Raw genomic sequence first — 14,144 nt, forward strand, 5'->3', positions numbered from 1 at the left:
GGTGAGATGATGGCGGCGAAATTGCGAATAAAGCATCTGAAGTAAGAACACAGACCTATGAAACTCCGCAATTCTTTGGCGAATGTTGGCTTAGGGAATTCGGCGACGGCCCGAAGCTTGGCTGGATCGGGGAGTATCCCATCCTTGGACTGCGACGATTAGTTTTCCTTGTCCCGAGTTACGGGACGGGGTCGCATCGGCGACACTGAGCGACGGCGTGGAGATGGTGAACGGCGTGTAGTTGGCGTCGGGCGCGAAGTCGGTGACATAGCCGAATGGGATTCGTAATATGGACGGTTGAACTGGCTTGTCACGGATGATGCGGCGCTATGCGGCTGAGCGCGATAACAATAACGAGCGACGCGACCGGCATAGCCGCACGCAAAGCATATCGGCCGGTTGTCGGAAGTACGCTATCGGTTCGCTGGGGCAGGTCCCATCCATGTTAGAGGTCGCGTTGTACTGGGCGGATGCTGGTATGACGGCATGGCGGGCAGCGGTCGGGGCCTAGCCGCAACGTCGCCATAACAGAGAGGCACACTCGGAGAGAGTGGTTGAGACCTCGCGACGACTTCAGCGTAGCTGAGTGGCTCCAGCGTAGCTGAGTGAGCAGCGAAGCTCCAGGATTCACGCTGAAGGCAGAAGCACTCTCCACCACTTGTAAAGGCCTTTATTAGGCACCAGCCTTTTCGACCGACCGTTAGTTCAAGGCCCGAGATCTCAGCACGAGTGGCGTTTCTCGAAGAGAGCGCAGGAGGGATCGACCCACTAGACAGGGCTGGAGAGCATGACCCACTATGGCGTTCGTATCCTTCGCTACAGTTTCACTAAAATAGATGGTATGGTACGTTCTTGTCTTAGTTACTTGTACTATTCCTCGGCGTATGAACACTGCCAAAGTAACCGCAGTAACCAGTCTGTAAAGGAGTACGTTTATCTAAGTCAATTACTCACAGTCGCCCCTGATCATGAGAAGGAAGCAGAAGAATAAAATTGTGTTGGAGCGCACACGTCAGGCATTGCCAAATCCTGGCTGGGAGCTTACCACTGTCGTTGAAAAGAAAAGTGTACAATCATTTCGTTTCCCGGTGCTAACGTATGGGGCCAAACTTGGAGGTTAACGAAGGAGCTCGAGAATTAGTCAAGTACCGCACAAAGCGTTCGAACGAAAATTGTTAGGCCTAACGTTAGGAGACCGGAAGAGAGCGGTGTGGATCTGAGAGCAAACGGGGATAGCCGATACTTAACGACATTAAGGGACAAAAATGGAGCTGGGCAGGCCACGTAATGCGTAGGATGGATAACCACTGGATCGATAGATATTCCAGAATGGGTTCCAAGAGAACGGAAGCTCAGTCAAGGACGACAGAAAACTAGATGGTGAGATGTAGCTAGGAAATTTGCAGGCGCAAGTTGGAATCAGCTAGCGTAAGACAGGGGTAATTCGAGATCGCAGGGAGAAGCCTTCGTCCTGCAGTTGACATAAATATATGCTGATGATGTTTTTACCTGCACCAAATGTTAAAAATCGTCATTGTAAGATAGCGCAATTCCAACCCTGGAACTAATTACTCGATGAGTTGGCCATTATTTCGACGAGAACTGAAACTAATAATTGGGTAATTAAGAAAATTTTTGTAATAAAGTTTTTTTACTATTTAATTTCCAGCAACTATTGCAACTTACGAAATTTACTCACTGAGTATGCAACGCAAATCAACTTTGTACGAATTCTGATGATGGCATCGGTTTCGAGATCTGAAGTTTCGAGATATGCGCCGTCAAATTTGCGGTCCATTTAAAAATGCACTGTTTTCTACTTACTTTTTTAAGAAAACGCTGTTTTATACGATGAAGCTCAGAAGTAATCAGAATGACAATGTATTTCTACAGACATGTCGACAATTAATATGTCGAAACTGGTGTAGGCCGCATTCGTTCCAAGTGGATGCGCCTTGCGAACTCATCGACTAGAATTCGTAAATTGCAATATATGCCATAAAGCAACTATTTAGAAGTTTATTAGTGCAATTGTGTTAACTATTTAATGAAGCCCTTTGAATTCTCTTTGAAGTAATGTCTGCCTCATTTCGTAAAATACCCCAAGGGCTAGAATTGTGCTTTCTGCCGCAGGCAAAAAAAAAAACGATGCAGCTGAGGGAAAAGCACCCAAGAGAGGAGAGCTAAATAATTTGGGCGATAAGAGTCCGCTTTCGATATTGTCAAAATTCTCAAGTGGACTAGAGATGACTATATTCACTTAATTAATATAAGTTTCTTGATGAACACTTTCTCTGAAAGCCCTCACAGTACGGTTTTAGACCCAACCCTTCAACACAAACCGCGCCACCTTATCAAAAATATTTATCTGAAACCATTTGATACTCCAAACCATGTAACATTATTGTAAATATTTCCGAGTGAGTAAGTGTCGCACAATAGCTAAACACGCGTCCTTTCAGGGCATACAGGCATGGACGGAATAAGAAGCACCGGTTACCGGCCTCCTGTGTCCAGCAGCGGCGGCTATGACGCAGTGCCCGGTACTAGCCGCGCTGGCATGGAGGAAGCATCAGCCAGTTTGGACAACAATGGAAGGTGAGCCCAACTTTCGAAGTTTTTCCATTGGAGCAACTCAGAAAGTACACGGAATGCTGCGTGGGGCTCGCTTATTCTTACAAGGATGAAGTAGTGCGCGGGATTTAAGCTACGATTCCTTACATGGCAGGATATCAGATGGAGGTCTGAATATACGGCATCTTTAGGTCGGGGCCTACTATGTGCATGATAATGTAGAAATATATTGATATAGCATCGGGCGCTCGCAAAGCGAACGGTAGAAAAAAAGTCATCGGCCTGCTAGGCAATACACGCATAATTGCCGCGCGAATGGCCGCTCGAGGCACTTTGCGTGTATTCGCGGGCTTCTTTCACGCTCGGAAAAACACATTTATGTAGCAGGTATTCAGCAACAGAAAGCTGTATCGGGAGTTTTTGATGTTGCTTTACAATCTTCGCTTTAACACTTTGATAATAAGGACAGTACTTCTTGAGTTAGGTAATTAATTAGAATGAGCTAAATAAATCTCAGTAACAAAAAATTACTGGCGGCTACTCCACTGCACCGGAAACAATACGCACTAGGTTTGCTGCGCGTAACGCCGTTCCTCTTTTTTTAAATCGTGCTGCGTGATAGCTGGGACACCCTGTATAGCCAATGCAAGTTAGTTTGTGTAAACGTTCGCGTCAACGATCATTCCGTGTACTAAAGCTGCTACACTTCAACCCTACACGCTCCTATGGATCTCTCTCTTGTATTGCAGGATTCCTATTGGCACCTGGGGTGGCCAACAGAACACGCTGTACTACCCGGCTGACGTCACATATACCATGCATGGTAGGTGCTATACGGAGCAATTACACCTCGCTTCAGACGCGATTGAAGAGGCTAATGTCTGCTATCGAATACGATACGTTCGAACAGCGTCGCCACTGGCTCACAGGTGCATGGTTCTGCACCTGCGAGCATGCATTCCGCCTGGTTTCTTATTCACAAGATTGCACTGCGGTCACATGCTGTTTGGCGGACGGGTGAGATGATTTCACAGGTGATTCAGTGTGGCGATGAAGTTGCGGGGACGTGTAAGATTCTGCACTAGTTGCGAAGGCACCATGCGAATTTTTCGTGAGCACTCGCTCCATCCCTGGTGCACATTTAAGAGTTGGGAGACAGCAATATGTGCATTCATACAGCTAGTGGCAAATGAAGAGAGAACAGGAAATTCACCAGGAAGCGTTTCTTGTAATGTGAAAACGGAGTCACAATAGCGAAACATTTAGGCCAAGTTTGCTGTAGAAGGTTTCGTGATCATGTTGTGAGGAACGGATTCAGCAATAAGCGCTCTCAAAATTGTGTTCCGTTCGTTGCAGTACTTTTTGCTCGGGCTATTCATTTAAATCGTTAACTACATGATAAACTCAACTTTGCTCCTCTTGTCTCAGTCTGAGATTTCAGGGGAAAAAAGACTGCCAGAAAGTAGTGATTATTTAATTCAATGGCGCACAACAAACTGGAACCAAGATGACATAGGACAGGATTTGTGTATGTGATATTGGGCGTGTGATTTGTTCTCGTCTCTTGAGGCACCATTGTATTCTTGAGTTGTGCATCCCCAACAAGGGAGAAAATCCACCGCAAGGGTCCTTTTGGACTGTTCAAACCAATAAAACGTCGTCTCGAATTTATAAAGCAGTTGGATATCCAAATTTTAATTATGTATTTAAAGTATATTACGCGGCGCTTAAAACTGTACGTCTGTGTCTGCTTTTTTTCACCTTAAATAGATAACGTTGATTTCCTTTAAAAAGAAAGTAAATTTGCGATATTACGAAAATACATTTTAGCATGAAATTGCGTCCGATTGTCGGTGTATTCGACAAAAATTCGCTTTTGTCGTTCCGATACCGAAACTCGACGCATGATGATCGCTGAAAGCGCCGCCGACGTTATTCTCGACGCAGTCGCGGCGAAGAGCAGCTCGTTGTAATGACATGTTGAGGCATCCAGTCCGTTGTCGTGCGTTTGTATCGCATGTGACGGTAGGTCGTCGAGACATGATATTCTCCAGATAAGACGCGCGCAAAGGCGGGCAATCCATTAACCGATTAGAAACGAAACCAGTCTGAAAGCCCCGCGTGCGCATTTCATTAGAGGCTCTTCGTGCGTCAGCTTTCAATATCGGAACGAATACCTCGAGAACGGATGGCCTTTCAATGCGTAACTATTTCTATGCTTATTCAACGAGAAAACTGTTCACCCGCCCATCTGCCTGTTCATCCGTCCGGTTATGTAAGACGATTGCTTTCAAGATAGAGCCCGCCGCAGTGGGCGAATTCACCTTCGTGCTACATATACATAGGTTACACGGACGTCATCGCGGACGCCATATTGGGGTACCAGCAGGTCGAGAAGGGGCGTAAACAAGGAACATGACAGCGTGACAGCAACAAAAAGCGCGTCTCGCCTCGAACGTCAGAGCGATAACAATGATAAACCGGTGAAAAACAATCGCCGTGAAAAAGCAAAACAGTTTGCGCGTGACAATACGTTGCACTGACGTCATCGTAGTCGCCGTCTTTGGGTACCAGTGCGGTGAGATATGGCTGCGTGACGTCACATGAATACTATCTATCGCTTCCACGCGAACGAAGCTCTCACCACACAACGCACCCTGACCCTTTCGCATATCGCTTTCAAGGTAGCGGCCCGCGCGTCTCTCTTCAACGCTAAGTAACCGACAAGAACACAGTGCGCGAAGCTATATCAGCAGTCGGCGCTCTCTATCCGCAGAACAGATCATATTCAAGATACGGTCCAAGCGGCCGTGCAATACGGAGCCGCCGCCAGAGTACGGTTGGTCACGTTTTGTCCATCAGCGGACCTGGCGCCACCAACTGCAGTACTTTGCTTGTGTCATCAATGCATCTCGCGCCGCCGTACGCAGCAGTTCGCGTCACCGCTGCGCTGTCGTTTGTACTAGCAGGGTCAAGTTTCATAACGTTGATATTGACACCGGGCTGCGTGGAGATGAGCAGGTGGCACAATGCTTACGCATGCCTAGACAACTCCCATAGCAGTTTCTACGTACGGTTAGTTTTTTAACAGGAAACATGTTTAAGCCCGCCGTCATTTGCGGTTCATGATGTTACGGTGAACAAGGCTTCCGTAGCGAAGCCGAAACGTCTTTTAATCAGTTTTTATAATTTTTTAGCTTTTATTTTGGTCGGTGTCTGTCGTTTTGTTGCTTCATGATGTTACGGTGAAGGGAAAGAAGAAGGTGACGCGAATGAGAGGAAGACGAAGTCTCTGGCCGTTGCCTGAACGCCATATTTCTTCGCTTGTAAATATACATCCTTCTACACTCGTGGGCCTGCTTTCTTCCTGCAACATTTTGGTGGAGGTGCTGGGTAAAAAAGGGTAAAAAGGGTAAAGGGTAAAAAGTTAAAAAGGGCAGAGCCCTTCTTCCGTATGTGCTTCGACCTCCTTGGCCCCTTTCCTATTTCTATGAAAGGAAACAAATAGATTGCCGTAGCAACAGATTATGCCACGAGATATGCCATTACACGAGCGATGCCAACCAGCTGCGCTACAGATGTCGCCGACTTCCTACTATACGACGTCATCCTGCACCACGGCGCCCCTCGCCAGTTACTCACGGATCGCGGCCGCTACTTTCTCTCGAAGGTCGTCGATGATCTGCTCCGCTCCTGTTCTACAGAACACCAGCTCGCTACCGCATATCACCCTCAAACGAACGGCCTCACCGAACGACTCAACCGCACACTAACCGAAATGCTGGCCCTGTACGTTTCCGACGATCACCGCGAATGGGACGTCGCTTTACCGTACATCACTTTCGCATACAACTCGTCCCGTCACGATACTGCCGGATTCTCCCCATTTTACCTTTTGTATGGCCGCAACCCCACCTCTCTCTTCGACACGTTGCTACCTTCCGCAGTACAATCACCCAGCACTGGTTACGCTCGCGATGCTGCCCAGCCGCCCAGGCCCGAGAGGTCGCCCGTCATCGCCTCACAGTCTCGCAAGCTTCTCAAAAACGACGCTACGACCTTCGGCACCGAGACCACCATTTTTCACCTGGTTCCCTTGTCCTTCTCTGGACGCCTTCACGTCGAGTCGGCTTGTCGGAAAAACTCCTTTCCCGTTATTCTGGTCCATACCAGATCTTACGACAACTGTCCGACGTGACATACGAGATCGCCCCAGTCGGTCAGCCTTCAGTGTCTCCCAACGTCACCAGCGATGTTGTTCACGTCGCCAGGCTCAAGCCCTATGTCTCCCCATTAAGCGACGCTCCATAACCTGCACCGGGACGGAGCTAACCCCACCGGGAGGGTGATGTTACGGTGAAGGGAAAGAAGGTGACGCGAACGAGAGGAAGACGAAGTCTCTGGCCGTTGCCTGAACGCCATATTTCTTCGCTTGTAAATATACATCCTTCTACACTCGTGGGCCTGCTTTCTTCCTGCAACAATATCAATAAACTGCCGCGCCGTAGCCATGGCAACCAGGAGGGCGGAGGAGGGCGGCGAGGAGCATGTGCACGCGGTCTTCTCCTCGCCTGCACCCTCCCTTACGACCCCCGCCTCTCTTCTCTCCGCGGTGCGCTGAGCCAGGAGGAAAAAAAAAGCCGGCAGATACCACGCCCTGTGGGAATCGATGTTATACAAAGCAGTGTGCGGGGAGCCTACCAAGTTAATGAAACGTCCATGAGAGCACCAAGACCTTGGCGGCTGTTTCATGGTGACATGACACGCCTGTCGTGACGTTCATGTCAGGAGTCCTCAGGCGTCCCTTTAGCTATGCCTAAGAGACCTTAAGGCGAAAGCCTTAGTCATGCTCATTACTATTACCTTTAGCCTATTCCTTCACTTACAACCACATCCGATCCCATTCCATTGGTTTTTGAGTGTTAACCTGTTTTTCGCTGAGTCATTGTCATTTTTGCTGAGTGATGCTCATGACTATGGCTTCTACCACCATCCTTTAGTCTTTCCTTCACTAAGTACCCACGTCCGAACCCATTTCAGTGGTTTTAGGGGCGAAGCTCCTTAGGGCGTGGGTCTGTCCTTCCTCCGATGTAGTATGTAGCCACCTGTAGTTTTATGAAGTGTTCGCTACATGGCGTAAGTGGTAGCCACTTGTAGTTTTATGAAGTGTTCACTAGATGACGTAAGTCCGTAGCTCTGTTTGGCATGGAGACCGCTATGTATGTATGTATGTATGTATGTATGTATGTATGTATACGCATATATACATATATATGTATATGTATAGTATAACCGGAAGCCGACTTCCGCTTCCGGTTCCACTGCCGGTTCCGCTTCCGGGTCCGCTTCCGGTTCCGGAAGCGAGCTTCGGGCTTCCGGAGAACGCTTCCGGTTCCGGAAGCCAGCTTCCGGCTTCCGGAGAACGCTTCTGGCGTTTTTCTCTCTCGTCCGTAGCTAGGTGCGCTGCGGTGCACAAGGGGGTTCGTTCCCGACGCGCGTTCTCTATCTCTCGTTCCCGACGCGCGCTCTCTTTCTCGTCCATAGCTAGGGGCGCTGCTGTGCACAAGGGCGTTCGTTCCCGACGCGCGCTCTCTTTCTTTCTCGTCCATAGCTAGGGGCGCTGCGGTGCACAAGGGCGTTCGTTCCCGACGCGCGCTCTCTTTCTTTCTCGTCCATAGCTAGGGGCGCTGCTGTGCACAAGGGCGTTCGTTCCCGACGCGCGCTCTCTTTCTTTCTCGTCCATAGCTAGGGGCGCTGCTGTGCACAAGGGCGTTCGTTCCCGACGCGCGCTCTCTTTCTTTCTCGTCCATAGCTAGGGGCGCTGCTGTGCACAAGGGCGTTCGTTCCCGACGCGCGCTCTCTTTCTTTCTCGTCCATAGCTAGGGCCGCTGCTGTGCACAAGGGCGTTCGTTCCCGACGCGCGCTCTCTTTCTTTCTCGTCCATAGCTAGGGGCGCTGCTGTGCACAAGGGCGTTCGTTCCCGACGCGCGCTCTCTTTCTTTATCGTCCATAGCTAGGGCCGCTGCTGTGCACAAGGGCGTTCGTTCCCGACGCGCGCTCTCTTTCTTTCTCGTCCATAGCTAGGGGCGCTGCTGTGCACAAGGGCGTTCGTTCCCGACGCGCGCTCTCTTTCTTTATCGTCCATAGCTAGGGGCGCTGCTGTGCACAAGGGCGTTCGTTCCCGACGCGCGCTCTCTTTCTTTCTCGTCCATAGCTAGGGGCGCTGCTGTGCACAAGGGCGTTCGTTCCCGACGCGCGCTCTCTTTCTTTCTCGTCCATAGCTAGGGGCGCTGCTGTGCACAAGGGCGTTCGTTCCCGACGCGCGCTCTCTTTCTTTCTCGTCCATAGCTAGGGGCGCTGCTGTGCACAAGGGCGTTCGTTCCCGACGCGCGCTCTCTTTCTTTCTCGTCCTTAGCTAGGGGCGCTGCTGTGCACAAGGGCGTTCGTTCCCGACGCGCGCTCTCTTTCTTTCTCGTCCATAGCTAGGGGCGCTGCTGTGCACAAGGGCGTTCGTTCCCGACGCGCGCTCTCTTTCTTTCTCGTCCATAGCTAGGGGCGCTGCTGTGCACAAGGGCGTTCGTTCCCGACGCGCGCTCTCTTTCTTTCTCGTCCATAGCTAGGGGCGCTGCTGTGCACAAGGGCGTTCGTTCCCGACGCGCGCTCTCTTTCTTTCTCGTCCATAGCTAGGGGCGCTGCGGTGCACAAGGGCGTTCGTTCCCGACGCGCGTTCTCTTTCTCTCGTTCCCGACGCGCGCTCTCTTTCTTTCTCGTCCGTAGCTAGGTGCTCTGCGGTGCACAAGGGCGTTCGTTCCCGACGCGCGCTCTCTTTCTTTCTCGTCCATAGCTAGGGGCGCTGCGGTGCACAAGGGCGTTCGTTCCCGACGCGCGCTCTCTTTCTTTCTCGTCCATAGCTAGGGGCGCTGCTGTGCACAAGGGCGTTCGTTCCCGACGCGCGCTCTCTTTCTTTCTCGTCCATAGCTAGGGGCGCTGCGGTGCACAAGGGCGTTCGTTCCCGACGCGCGCTCTCTTTCTTTCTCGTCCATAGCTAGGGGCGCTGCGGTGCACAAGGGCGTTCGTTCCCGACGCGCGCTCTCTTTCTTTCTCGTCCATAGCTAGGGGCGCTGCTGTGCACAAGGGCGTAAAGCCCCTATATAAAAAAGTAGCGACACTCTCCTCCTCCACCTTCCCTCCTCCTCGATTCTCCTCTCTTGCGCGCTCGCTCCTCGACCGTGGCGCCGCCTGCACCGCTCGAGAGTAGCAGACGACCTTTCGCAGAGTGAATGCGCGCTTAGCTAGGCGGTGCGTTTGAGCGTTTGCGTTTGCTTTCTAGCTTCGAGTAACTTCGTGTACTGTATAGAATTTCTGTAAGGAGGGTTATATAAATTCAGTGACGGCAGGTTTTCGTTTATTCCTGTTTTGAAAACTTCTTTTAAGTACCTAAACGAGCGCCAACGCCGTACCATGACGACCCCGAATGTATCGCGTGCGCTACAATTAGGTACGTAACATTTGTCAAGCGCGTGTCGCAAGATATTGTTGCGAATTGGTGTAAATAATAAGTTTGTGATCGAATGTCAACATCTTGGCCTCCAGCAAGCCCTCGGTAACCTAAATAATCCGCACCGTCCATACCATGTGAATTCGCGACGCGTATCAGATGACGTAAAAAGGCTGATAGAGGACACAAACAATCGCTGCTCTGAAGGTTCGATGGGGCATTACAAGCTACAAAGCTGCCTATATGCGTGCTTGCCAATCTTATAAGCACGCGCCAAGGCTCGGGGTGGGCGCTGGTCCTATTATGCTTCTAGTGCCTCATACTCGACAGAATTTTGCGCGGTCGGTCATCCAGTCGGGACTCTGCGTACATAGAAAATGAAATCACTTTTTTAGCATTCGCTCGCGAAGCGGGAAGGCGGTAACAGCGCTTCACTCAGTCTCAAACTAGAGCATAGTGAGCTTACGTTCAGTAAATTATTTTTTCAGGTTTGTGACTTGTCACGTTAGCTCGTCCGTTCACGAAGTGACGTACTTGTCGCGAACAGAGTTGCATTTAGGTGCATGCTTTGGGAACGGTTGCGAGCGGGTGACCGCACGTTTTCTTTGCGAGTGCTCCACCGCCGCTTCTTAAAATTCACACACTTTAAAGCTCACGCAAATTAGCATGTATGTACGTCTCAAAGACCTTTGATGCTGTCATTTGGCGACGAACGCACCCTGTAACTCGATTTTGGTAGAGTACGCACGTTTTTCATCGGTGCCTTTGTATCGCTTATCAACCGCGCTACCGCCAACGACAAACACGAACGAAAGGGGCAAACAAAGCTGTTCGCTGTAAAGAGGGCTATTAAGTAACCACAATTACGATAAAGAGTTGCTTTCCTAAGATGACTTTTTACACTCGACCCTTTAATTTTATCAAAAGGAATGCGCAGAATCTTAAAAAAAAGTTCCGGAATCAAGTTTCGGAATGACGTTCTCGCACGCAGCCTCGCGTGCCCGCGAATGCAAGCCTGTAGGCGTACAAAACGATTAAGCGCGCCGACTACACGTCCAAATACACCAAAGTACACGTAGTCGCAAATTACCTCGCATAGTCGTGTGGAGAGTGTTGGTCTGAAGTTCTTACTGCCAATTCGATGAATCCACGTCTTTCTTCTTAACCCGTCGCGCTTACCGGACGGTATCGAGAAGAGTCGCTTGCCTTTGCTAGAAGTATTTTGGCATCCAAAGGCGCAGCAAGCCATGGTTATGGAAAATGCCTTGAAGCGACGTCGCACTTGCCACAAAATTTAGTTTAACGCATTCTCAAACTTAAACAACAAGGAAGAGCAACGGTACCAACGTGCGCTCCTCGCCAGTCGGTAGACGCTTATCAAGCGAAAATGGCGACGGAGCGTGATCGTAAACAAACGCAGCCAGCGTCTGGCGGCTCGGCGGTCCACGTGATGTCATTAGGCCAATACCAACGCGGCGTCGGCCTCGGACAGGGTGTGCGAGGAGGCGGCGGCATTCTTCAAAGCGTGACGCTACTTTTTTATATAGGGGCTTTACAAGGGCGTTCGTTCCCGACGCGCGCTCTCTTTCTTTCTCGTCCATAGCTAGGGGCGCTGCTGTGCACAAGGGCGTTCGTTCCCGACGCGCGCTCTCTTTCTTTCTCGTCCATAGCTAGGGGCGCTGCTGTGCACAAGGGCGTTCGTTCCCGACGCGCGCTCTCTTTCTTTCTCGTCCGTAGCTAGGTGCTCTGCTGTGCACAAGGGCGTTCGTTCCCGACGCGCGCTCTCTTTCTTTCTCGTCCATAGCTAGGGGCGCTGCTGTGCACAAGGGCGTTCGTTCCCGACGCGCGCTCTCTTTCTTTCTCGTCCATAGCTAGGGGCGCTGCTGTGCACAAGGGCGTTCGTTCCCGACGCGCGCTCTCTTTCTTTCTCGTCCATAGCTAGGGGCGCTGCTGTGCACAAGGGCGTTCGTTCCCGACGCGCGCTCTCTTTCTTTCTCGTCCATAGCTAGGGGCGCTGCTGTGCACAAGGGCGTTCGTTCCCGACGCGCGCTCTCTTTCTTTCTCGTCCGTAGCTAGGTGCTCTGCTGTGCACAAGGGCGTTCGTTCCCGACGCGCGCTCTCTTTCTTTCTCGTCCATAGCTAGGGGCGCTGCTGTGCACAAGGGCGTTCGTTCCCGACGCGCGCTCTCTTTCTTTCTCGTCCATAGCTAGGGGCGCTGCGGTGCACAAGGGCGTTCGTTCCCGACGCGCGCTCTCTTTCTTTCTCGTCCATAGCTAGGGGCGCTGCTGTGCACAAGGGCGTTCGTTCCCGACGCGCGCTCTCTTTCTTTCTCGTCCGTAGCTAGGGGCGCTGCTGTGCACAAGGGCGTTCGTTCCCGACGCGCGCTCTCTTTCTTTCTCGTCCGTAGCTAGGGGCGCTGCTGTGCACAAGGGCGTTCGTTCCCGACGCGCGCTCTCTTTCTTTCTCGTCCATAGCTAGGGGCGCTGCTGTGCACAAGGGCGTTCGTTCCCGACGCGCGCTCTCTTTCTTTCTCGTCCATAGCTAGGGGCGCTGCTGTGCACAAGGGCGTTCGTTCCCGACGCGCGCTCTCTTTCTTTCTCGTCCATAGCTAGGGGCGCTGCTGTGCACAAGGGCGTTCGTTCCCGACGCGCGCTCTCTTTCTTTCTCGTCCGTAGCTAGGTGCTCTGCTGTGCACAAGGGCGTTCGTTCCCGACGCGCGCTCTCTTTCTTTCTCGTCCGTAGCTAGGTGCTCTGCGGTGCACAAGGGCGTTCGTTCCCGACGCGCGCTCTCTTTCTTTCTCGTCCATAGCTAGGGGCGCTGCTGTGCACAAGGGCGTTCGTTCCCGACGCGCGCTCTCTTTCTTTCTCGTCCATAGCTAGGGGCGCTGCGGTGCACAAGGGCGTTCGTTCCCGACGCGCGTTCTCTTTCTTTCTCGTCCATAGCTAGGGGCGCTGCGGTGCACAAGGGCGTTCGTTCCCGACGCGCGCTCTCTTTCTTTCTCGTCCATAGCTAGGGGCGCTGCTGTGCACAAGGGCGTTCGTTCCCGACGCGCGCTCTCTTTCTTTCTCGTCCATAGCTAGGGGCGCTGCTGTGCACAAGGGCGTTCGTTCCCGACGCGCGCTCTCTTTCTTTCTCGTCCGTAGCTAGGTGCTCTGCTGTGCACAAGGGCGTTCGTTCCCGACGCGCGCTCTCTTTCTTTCTCGTCCGTAGCTAGGTGCTCTGCGGTGCACAAGGGCGTTCGTTCCCGACGCGCGCTCTCTTTCTTTCTCGTCCGTAGCTAGGTGCTCTGCGGTGCACAAGGGCGTTCGTTCCCGACGCGCGCTCTCTTTCTTTCTCGTCCATAGCTAGGGGCGCTGCTGTGCACAAGGGCGTTCGTTCCCGACGCGCGCTCTCTTTCTTTCTCCTCCGTAGCTAGGTGCTCTGCTGTGCACAAGGGCGTTCGTTCCCGACGCGCGCTCTCTTTCTTTCTCGTCCATAGCTAGGGGCGCTGCTGTGCACAAGGGCGTTCGTTCCCGACGCGCGCTCTCTTTCTTTCTCGTCCGTAGCTAGGTGCTCTGCGGTGCACAAGGGCGTTCGTTCCCGACGCGCGCTCTCTTTCTTTTTCGTCCATAGCTAGGGGCGCTGCTGTGCACAAGGGCGTTCGTTCCCGACGCGCGTTCTCTTTCTTTCTCGTCCATAGCTAGGGGCGCTGCTGTGCACAAGGGCGTTCGTTCCCGATGCGCGCTCTCTTTCTTTCTCGTCCATAGCTAGGGGCGCTGCTGTGCACAAGGGCGTTCGTTCCCGACGCGCGCTCTCTTTCTTTCTCGTCCGTAGCTAGGGGCGCTGCTGTGCACAAGGGCGTTCGTTCCCGACGCGCGCTCTCTTTCTTTCTCGTCCGTAGCTAGGTGCTCTGCTGTGCACAAGGGCGTTCGTTCCCGACGCGCGCTCTCTTTCTTTCTCGTCCGTAGCTAGGTGCTCTGCGGTGCACAAGGGCGTTCGTTCCCGACGCGCGCTCTCTTTCTTTCTCGTCCGTAGCTAGGTGCTCTGCGGTGCACAAGGGCGTTCGTTCCCGACGCGCGCTCTCTTTCTTTC

This window comes from Dermacentor silvarum, chromosome 11, assembly GCF_013339745.2.
Source record: "Dermacentor silvarum isolate Dsil-2018 chromosome 11, BIME_Dsil_1.4, whole genome shotgun sequence".
In the NCBI taxonomy this organism is placed as follows: Eukaryota; Metazoa; Arthropoda; class Arachnida; order Ixodida; family Ixodidae; genus Dermacentor; species Dermacentor silvarum.